General features: G+C 34.1%; 1 pseudogene; it reads left to right on the top strand.

The window, feature by feature from the left end:
- LOC109327654 lies at positions 6,884-9,383 on the top strand (annotated as a pseudogene).

Raw genomic sequence — 10,412 nt, 5'->3', positions numbered from 1 at the left:
TTAAAAATACAATCTTCACTTCAACACATATCCTCGACTTCCATAATGCCCAAAATGCCATTGGTGTCAAATGTAATATGAAAATGGTAATAGATTTAATCAGGCCAAATAATCCCAAATTAACTCATTTTAGGAATATTAGTCCAATAAAGTCTAAAACACTAAACCATGTGAAACAAAGTCAATTAGGCACCAAGAATCATCAATCATACTAAATTAAGGTTATGAATTGTGTGTAATATATTGCTCATCACAAGTATTGCATACAATAGGTTGATATGAATTATCTTTCGAGCAATTACATGAGCTACAAGAGTATATTAAGTCTAAGGTTTCATTTTCTAGTTTTAACTCATCTAACTCTTTTTGCATTTTAAGGATTTGTTGTTCAAGCAATAAGATTACCCATTTTCTATCAATATTAATCCTAGCAAGCTTTTTATGTTCTTCATGTAATTCAACAAATGTATTATATAACTCATCATATGTAAGGGAGTCATCAGTAGAAGATGAAGTATCAAAATATACCTTATTTGCATCATCTTGTGCATTAGAGCTGCAAGGTTCTTGTGTTTTGACCATAAGGCACACTTTCGCAGACTCCTCCTCATCTGATGTGCTCGATGTAGTTTCCTCCTCGGGAGCATCCCACATGATGTATGCTCTTTTCGATTTGAAATCTCGAGAAATTCTCTTTTCAGATTCAAGCTTCTTGAGATAGGTTGGACATTGTAGCCTCATGTGTCCAACCTTCCCACATTCATGGCAAGTGAAGCTCTCCTTTAAGATCATGCCCTTTTTGGTTGAGTCTCGCTCTTCTTTCTTCTGAAACCTCTTGACTCCCCCTCTTTTCTTTAGGAATTTACCAAATTTTCAAACTAGGAGATAGATGGTTTCTTCATCCAGGTCGAAATCAGAACCATCATCTTCTTCTTGATCTTGCAAACTAGTTGCCTTGAGAGAGATGATTTTCTTCTTCCGGTCTGAATCTTCGTTCATGGTCAAACACCCTAAATCCATCTCATGTTCCTGGAGTTTGCCAAGTAGAGTTGCTAAAGGCATGTAATGTAAGTCTTTCGACTCCACGATCACAATTACTTTCGACTGCCATTTCCTATCAAGGCAACACAAAACTTTGTTAGTTAACTCTCGTTTAGCAAAATTTTTATCTAGGGAAACTAAATGGTTAACAATGTGAGTAAATCGCTTTTGCATTTCACTAATTGATTCATTTGATAACATGTGAAATAGCTCATATTCATGTGTTAGCACATTTAGCCTAGCGCGCTTAACCTTGCTCGTGCCTTCGTAAGTCACTTGTAAAGTGTCGTACATCTCTTTAGCGTTTTGGCACTACGACACCCTAAAGAATTCATTGTATGATAGGACCAATTTTATAATATTTTTGGCACGTAGGTTTGCGGAGTCTTTTTGTGCTCATCATCGGTCCATAGAATTTTTCGTTTTTCTTTAGGTTCATCATCCACCAAGTGAAGTGGAACGAAAGGACCATTGACCATGGATTCTCAAATTTTCGTGTCAATCGCCCCAATGAATATTATCATGCGCACCTTCTAGTAGGCGTCGCCCCTGAAAATCGGAGCGTGGTTGATGGATGTGCCATCACCGCTAAACGGGTTTGTGGAACCCATTGTAGTATCCTCTAGGATCGAACAAATATGCGATCAAGCTAGCACTTTTGTACTAGCTCTACTACCACTTGTTTGGTATCAACATGACAAAATATACCTAGAAGGGGGGTTGAATAGGTGTCGCGGATCACGTACTATGCTTTTCCTCTATTTGTGCAAAACTAAAACAGACAGTAGTTAATCAATTATGCTTGATCTTAATCGATTAAACACTTCTTGGACTTAATCGATTAAGCTTGTAGATAATCGATTATCCTGACCCTTGAACAACTTGATTCTTTGGTTTCTTGCATAACAAGTTACCGATTACTGATTTTTTACATAATCAATTGATTAATGAGGTTACAGAAAGACAGTAAATAGATTATAGCATGCAACTCATATTAACACAATTAATCAACAAATTAAAGACGAATAGTAAAGAGATTAGGGATAGAAAGAGGTGAACAAGGAATGTTTATCCTAGTACTTTTGCGGTCCACTACAAACTACATCCACGCCTCCCCTTCTGATTAAAAACACACTTCCAATTACAAAGACAAAAAAAACTAAGCCAATCCTTACTTAGACCCTATGAGCTTGACAACCTAGGTTTGACCTAACTAAATCGCCTAGTAGGATCTCATATCCTTTTGCGATCAGCCCCAACCTCAGTATCGCTCGAACTAAGACCTCTTAGCCTTTGAGAATATTATCAAGATCTCTCTTGTAGTGAAACAATTCATGAAGAGATCATCTTCCTTGTTCAAACAGAATGTATTGAGTTGACTTGAGTACTTAATACTCAGATTCAACAATTGAAAACTCAATCTAAAACACAAAGCAGAAAATCCATAAGAACCTAATTCTAATGAAATTTAATGCATTAGGTTTTCCAAAAATGATTCACACTCTTTTCAGAAAAAGATTTTCCTCACAAATATCTCAAAGGAATCAAGAACTAGATGTAAGAATTCAATGCATAGAAAACTAGAGACAACATACTATGATATTAATATCTAAGCCTAAATCAGAATGCTTTCACTCCCTAGGTTTTCTAAATGCACTTGTTCACTACAATGCAATCTGTGAAAATGTAAGCTCTTTAACATTTTTCGAAATATGCAAGTTATGCAACATTGGCAAGAATTACAACATTTATACTAATCCTACTAATACTGATATTAATCGATTATTCATCCACTTAATCGATTAATGGTATGTTAATAATCAGTTTTCTGTTACGTCTTAATCGATTATATGGTGTCTTAATCGATTAACATGCTAACAACATCTGATCAGTTAGTAACTGAATTCTAGATAATCTATTACACAAACTACTTAATCGATTATAGTGATTTAAAAATATTTTTCTTGATTTATGGTAAACTACCTATATGATATACACATGCTATAAATAGATTTTCAAAATATATTACCTTTATTGCATGAGACTATGTATGTGTATGCATGAGCCTAATTATCATAAGATATCTAGATGTTATGTCTCAATTTTAGTCTTATTCAATTTCAGTTCTTGTGAGACTTTCCACCAAGGTTTACCTAACCTAGACTCAATCTAAGGCAATCATCTGAAGAATTTTAATACAAGTAAATATAATAAGGCACTAAGTCTATAGATGCAACCTATGAGTCTTTGGCTCGTTGTTTATTGCATGATCTTCTAGCTTTCTTGTATGTGTGTTTTCTTCATCAAAACTTCAGTTAGCCTTAAATGTGCAGGTCTTGACTCTTTGTACTTTCAGTATTGTCACATTTTCAGGGAGTGCATTCTAAGTCCTACCCATAATATCGTAATTGTTGCTTAAGCCACAATACATGGGAACAACAACTAATCACTATAATGTATTATGTCTTAGCAATACTTAGAGTAACACATACTTATTTTTATAAAACCAGAGAGAAGTACATTTCCTAAAACATGACAAGTATCACTTGTAATTTTCCTCTCAATCTTGCATCCAACAAAATCTGAATCTGAATATCCCACCAAGTCACATAAACTTCCTTTTGGATACCATAATCCAACACCAGTTGTGAGTTTCAAATATTTCATTATTCTTTTAACGGAAACAATATGTGACTCTTTAGGTTTTGATTGATATCGTACACAAAGACAGACACTATATATAATATCAAGTCTGCTTGTAGTAAGGTAAAGAAGGGAGCCGATCATTTCTCAATACTTTGAAAAATATATGCATTATCCTGCTTCATCAATATCAATGTCTTCCCATGTGGTGTATGCGCGTCTACCATTATTCTTTTCCGACTTCCCTTTGAAGGGATTCTTCTTTAAGGAAGAACAGTCCGCCTTTACACGACCAAATTTTCCACACTCAAAACAATTGAAAGTTTTATTTGATGTAGAAGCCTTATGGCTCTTGGTGAATCTTTTTGTTTGTCCAACCCTCTCTCCTTTGTTCCTCTTCAAGAATTTACTAAACTTCTTTACAAGGATGCTCATATCCTCTATGTCATCCATTTCTGATTCATCACCGAAGGTTTCACATGCATCAGCCTTTGCCTTCAAGGAAATGTTCTTCCTCTTCTTTTCTTACTCTCCATGTTATTCAAGTTGGCTTAACTCCAACTCATGTTCCTGTAACTTTCCAAAAAGTGCAGCCAATAAAACTTTTATAGGTTTTTCTTTTCAGATATGGATGTCACCTTAGATTTCCAAGTTCTGGTTAGAGACCTAAGAACTTCTAGGTTAAGGTCACTATTTGACAGCATTTTACCAAGTGCAATGAAATGGTTTGTAAGATAAGTAAACTGCTTTTGGAGGTCAAGTATATTTTCTCTTGGTTTCATGCCGAACATATCATACTCTTGGGAAAGAGTATTGAGTCTGGAACGTATAAATTCCCCAATACCCTCATGAGTAGTCTCTAAGGTGTCCCACATCTCCTAGGGCTAAAGTGAGGATATTTTTGGCTTTAAGCTCATACTGCACCTTCTTCTTCATCATTCCAGGTAGATTTTGGTTTGGTTTCCTTTACATCATTGATTATAATAAATGGTTCATAACGGCCTTATTCAATCACATTCTAGAGATCAAGGTCTTAAGACTTTATGAAGATTCTCAAACTTATTTTCCAAAAATCATAGCATTCTCGAGATGATTGATGTTGGGACCTTCTCCATAAAAGGATTTTGAGGCCATATTTAAGTTAAGGATCTTTGGAGTATCTTACCCAAACTAGGCTATGGTGTTAGTTGTATGTATAAGATGACAACTAAGGGGGGTGAATTAGTTTACTCGTCAAGGCTAAATTTTTCTACTATAAATAGTTAGAGTATGTTGCAGCGGAAATGTTATGCAAAAATAACCAAGTACATAATACAATGTACATAGAGTAGGGAGAAGAAAAACAATACATAGCATATTTTATATTGGTTCAACTTCTTGTCTAACGAAGGCTACATCTGATACTCTTGCAGCACAAGAGATTTTTCCACTGATATGTTGAGTTGTAATTAAAAATCTGAACCCGAGATTATATGTACATTACACACTCACCTATACCTCACCATTTAGAAGATAACCACTTCTAAGCAACACTCTTCCTTTTTCCACCAGACACTATGGGGAAAAGTAAATACAAGATAAATGAAAAATTTGCTAAGGCAAGGATTAACATACAAGATATAAAAATTCTATAACTTGCAATTCTTAGATTCTTTCTATACTCATTACATAATGCTCTTTAGTCTTTAAGTTAGGAAAACTTTAGACAAAGCACTTATGTGTAACTTTAGAAAAATCTGAAAGTTAAAAACTTAAGTTGCATAAACAAAATGCAAAAAATATTATGTGAAAGTTGTACAATTGTGTGTGTCACGAAATCGTTGTCTCATGCCCTTTAAATAGGTTTCCAACTAGCCATCATTCCCCTAAGTAAAGTTATAACTCGATTAGAATGAAAGTCAATCATTTGGGATGAAAAATGTTCAGTTTGGATTTGAAAATCTGGTCCAATAGTTCTCTGTATCTGTAACCAATTACTGATGGCGATAACCGATTAGACAAACATTTTGTCCAACTGAGTAATCAGTTACTCTGTGTTATTTTTGTTGTGTAATTCATTATACAGTTTGGTAACCTAATACTCAGTCCTAGTATTTTTTACTCATTATCACACAGTTCAAGCTACATGTTACTCATGTCTAGTAACTTGTTACTCAGGTCATGTAACCCGTTACTTTGCATTTGGAAAATTAATTTCTTTTCACTAAGAGTTTCCAAATTATTTTAAAAATTGTTTTTCCACTTATGAGCATTGATACTAAATATATAAAAGGTTAAGAATAAAAGTACCTATATAGAAGACTTAAAAACTCTTGATCTTGTAGCTTGGTCTTCTATGTCTTCAAGGTCTTCATGCTTTTGCTTCTTTTTGGTAATCTTGGTGTATTTATCAAATTCGTTCCAAGGCTAGAAGAAAGATCTTTTTCACATTAACATTTCCACCGTCATTGCCACCATTGTCACGTGGTGGGCTTAAACCACCACCACTTTCATCAAAATCAACCTCATCACTATCAACTTACACATTTTCATTTTCATCATCAGTATAAAGTATAGAAAGTCACTCTGCAATTTATGCTCCATCTGATTCTAGAATTTCCATTTCTTTTATCCTTTCAGACAATAGATCATCTTATTGGTTAGAAGATCTTGCTCCCGATCTTGGCGCGATTTTTGATGAAGACACCAATATCACCCAAAAGAAGTAAAAGGATGAAGACCTTGAAGACCTAGAAGAAAGCTACACAAGTTTAATTATGTTTTACCAATTTCTCATACGAAATCCTTTATGAAAATGTATTTTCACTTGGAATGAAATGAGATATAGTTGAGTGTGTGATGTGCTCTAGAACTTAAAACCATTACAATTAAAGTTCTTAGCCAAACAACTTCAACCACAAATTGTCACTATAAAGTGACACACAATTAAAAATCATAAATATAGAAACTACTATATTTATATTATTTTTTGGATTATAATTGGCTAGGGACATGGCGACATGATTTTCTTGGGACCAAGGATTTGTGTCCGTATCTATCTGTCTCAACTCCCAAGTACCATAACCTTAATTATCTCTTTTCCATCATTGTGTGCCTTTTCTCTCACACTATGTATGAGTATCTACATTATAACTATATTCTCCCCTTCTTTCTTTCTTTCAATCTACATACTTTTCATTTTGATCATTTTGTAGTGAAAATGGGTTCTCATAAGAGAAAAGACTTTGAGTATTTTAAGGACATTGGTTTTGGGTTCCGAGGTTACATTAAAGGTCAATGGAAGGCCAATGGTTCATTACTCACTTCTCTCAATCCTTTTAACAATCAGGAGGGCCAACCCCCCGCATGTGCAACAGGTGCGACCGCCTAGGGCTCATGATGATAATAGGTCCTTTTAGGAAATATTAATTTTAATCATATATAATAATTTTCTATTTTATTTTATCAGTGTGATTTTTCTTAAATTGTATAATGACTTTAGTACATTTCGTAACTCTGGTTAAATTTCATTCGATGAAAATGATAATAAAGACAAATTGATTAAAGCTTTAAGTCTCAATGAAATTTGAAAATTATAAATAAATCCTTTGTACAAATTTTCGTGTTAAGTTTTACATAGTTTCCAAAAAAATCGAATTTGTTAGTAAAACTGTGGCACATAAAAAGCGTGAGAACTTGTATTCATAATTTCCATAGTCCCCTTGAAAAACTCTTAAATTTGTAATAAAATCAGAGCTCATATTCGTAACATGCAAAGAGCCTTAGATATGTAATTATCGGTGTTGACAGTCATGTTCTCTTAATTTATATTTCCATTTTTATTTTGACTTCAATTTTCCAATTCTTTAAATCCATGGTAAATTGTCCAAGGAAACTTTGATATACAACTAATTTAGATTTATTTAGTTAAAATAAATAACAAATTTAGACCCTTAAATACGCGTCATACTCTAGTACATGTGCTGGACTTTTACATACACGTCATTGTCTGGTACCGGTGCTAAATTCTTCAATACCTAACAGTCAATAACCCATCTTTTCTCATTACAAACAGATAACCGCCTCTCCACTCTTCTATATCCTCCTTCCATTCTCAAACTTTCTCTTATGAGTTTTATTTCCATTACCATGTCTCCATTTTTTGTTCTCATCATTCTATCATTACTATCTTGATCTTCTTCAACATCCATAGATTCTAAAAGTATTTACATTGTTCACATTAAACATTTAAACAAACCCGGCATCTATTCAACCCATCATGTATGGTACACCACCACTCTCTCTTCTTTCTCCTCCATCTACTCCATCTCCAACCCCTTACTCAATACCTATACAACTGCGTACAATGGTTTCACATCCTCCCTCACTTCACAACAAGCCGATGAACTTCTCAAATCCGATTTCGTCATCGGAATCTACCAGGACACTCTCTATCAACTGCACACCACTCGTACCCCTGAGTTCTTAGGACTCCAAACTAACTCAGGGTTACCCAAAGGACTCGTTAATGAAACCCTCAACAAGTGTTTGCATGATATCATCATAGGAGTTCTCGACACTAGAGTATGGCCGGAATCTAAAAGCTTTAATGATACTGGAATGTCGGATATACCTAAACGTTAGCGTGGAGAATGTGAAAGCGGAAAAAAATTTCCTTCCTCTTTATGTAACAAGAAGCTCATTGGTGCTAGAAGCTTCTTTAAAGGCTCCAACATGGCACTGAGATATAAAAATGGTAAAGGGAGTGAGATAGTAAATATATCAATTAAAAATATTAAACCTTCACTATTACTACTGACTTTGCTTCATTGTCATTGGGCGAGTCAGCACATGGACATGATGCAAGACATCATATCTATGTTCATACTTTCTATTGGTTTGTTTGTTACTTTGCTTGAACATTGTTAGACATAATTATAAGACGGTGGTTTTTGGTTTTATTTTTATTGATTGTGTTTGGTGTGTTTTGGATTTTATTGCAGGTACATCTATGTCTTGTCCACACATAAGTGGTTTGGCTGCATTGATAAAAGCTGCTCACCCATAGTGGAGTCCTAGTGCGATCAAATCTGCACTAATGACAACAGCATATACCCTTGACAACACAAACACCACACTCCATGAATCCTCAGTTGGAGCCATTTCCACTCCATGGGTTCATGGCTCCGGCCATGTCGACCCACAGAAAGCACTTTCTCCTGGCCTTGTCTATGATGCATCAACCAATGACTACATCAAATTCCTGTGCTCCTTGAACTTCTCCCTATATCACATTCAGACGATTGTTTAGAACCCTATTGTCAATTGTTCTAAGAAATTCTCTAACCCTGGCCAGCTCAATTACCCATCATTCTCAATCTTATTTAGAAGTAAGAAGTGGGTAGTTCGCTATAGGCGTACCTTGACGAATGTCGGCGATGCCAATTCGATATATAACATGGCCATTGATGGGCCATCGACAGTTAGTGTAAATGTGAAACCTTCTAAGCTTGTTTTTGGGAAAGTACATGAAAAGAAAAGGTAGACCATGACATTTGTGTCTAACAAATGTGCTTCTATAAAGGCTGCCTTTGGTAGCATCAATTGGAGCAATTCACAGCACCAAGTAAGGAGCCCAATTGCTTTTACTTGGTCAGGGAAGTGATATACTTATTTGAGCTTGTAACCAATACATCATAACATTATTATTAGTTGGACAAGTTGAAGGTTGATTTTTTTCTTTACCAATTTTAGAAAAAGACGGAACCATCGGATGTTTATTTACTTTGTTTTATTGTGTGTACCCAGTAAAAGTATAACAAATAATACCAATATATTTATTAAAACCAGTCAACATTCTCATATATGCAAATTCCAAGTGAAACTCATTAGAAGCAGCGTAATACAACAATTTTTGGCCAAGTTTTCTGTGTTTTATCTCCTTTTAATTTGACCAAAAAAGTGAGTGCAATTTAATATGAAGCACCTCAACTAAGTGAAATTGTAAATGAAAGTCCACTAGCCTTTTGGTGTTTAAACTAGAATTGGTACTTATCTTGTACACCAAAAAAATGAAACCTGAAAGAAATTTTTCAATAAGAATTGATAAAAGGATGGCTTCAGTTGGCAACAGGTACATAGAAAGAGGAAGAGAATAAGGTTAATAAAATTGAAAAAAGAAGCTACGATAATTGAATAAAGATAATTAAATTGAAAAGGAGGAGGAATTGCATAACCAAACCGATTCAATATAAATTCATAAATTGATCTCAAAAGTTTATATGTTTTGAATTGCTTTTATAGGGAGCTGACTAGTTAGAATTAAACATGTATCAAACTTGGAACTAAACCATTATATTTTATACGGTTATGATATTATACACGATTAAAGACAATTTTGATCTCTTTCTCAATTGTGAGATACTTTTACTATCGATTGCGGTTGGTTCGAGTGCATCTATTAACTCTAATGTATGAAAATGTAATGTTTCATATACGAAAATAAATTAAAGCAAATGAATGTTGTTACAAATTAACTAACTCACATCAATATAAGAATTCCAAAATAAAATCAATAAAATGATATCATTTTAAGATTTGAGTGTATATTATACAATCTCATGTCAGTGTAAACATTTATATCAACTCAATAAATTATCTACCACTCATTTGCATTACTTTTTGAAGAGTCAATAATGACTAAAAATGAATGATGGATAATACAAAGACACCGTATAAAACTGATATAA

The sequence above is a fragment of the Lupinus angustifolius genome, chromosome LG15 (genome assembly GCF_001865875.1).
Source record: "Lupinus angustifolius cultivar Tanjil chromosome LG15, LupAngTanjil_v1.0, whole genome shotgun sequence".
NCBI lineage: Eukaryota > Viridiplantae > Streptophyta > Magnoliopsida > Fabales > Fabaceae > Lupinus > Lupinus angustifolius.
The sequence above is the reverse complement of the archived record's forward strand: the minus strand, read 5'-3'. Positions and strand labels throughout refer to the sequence as shown.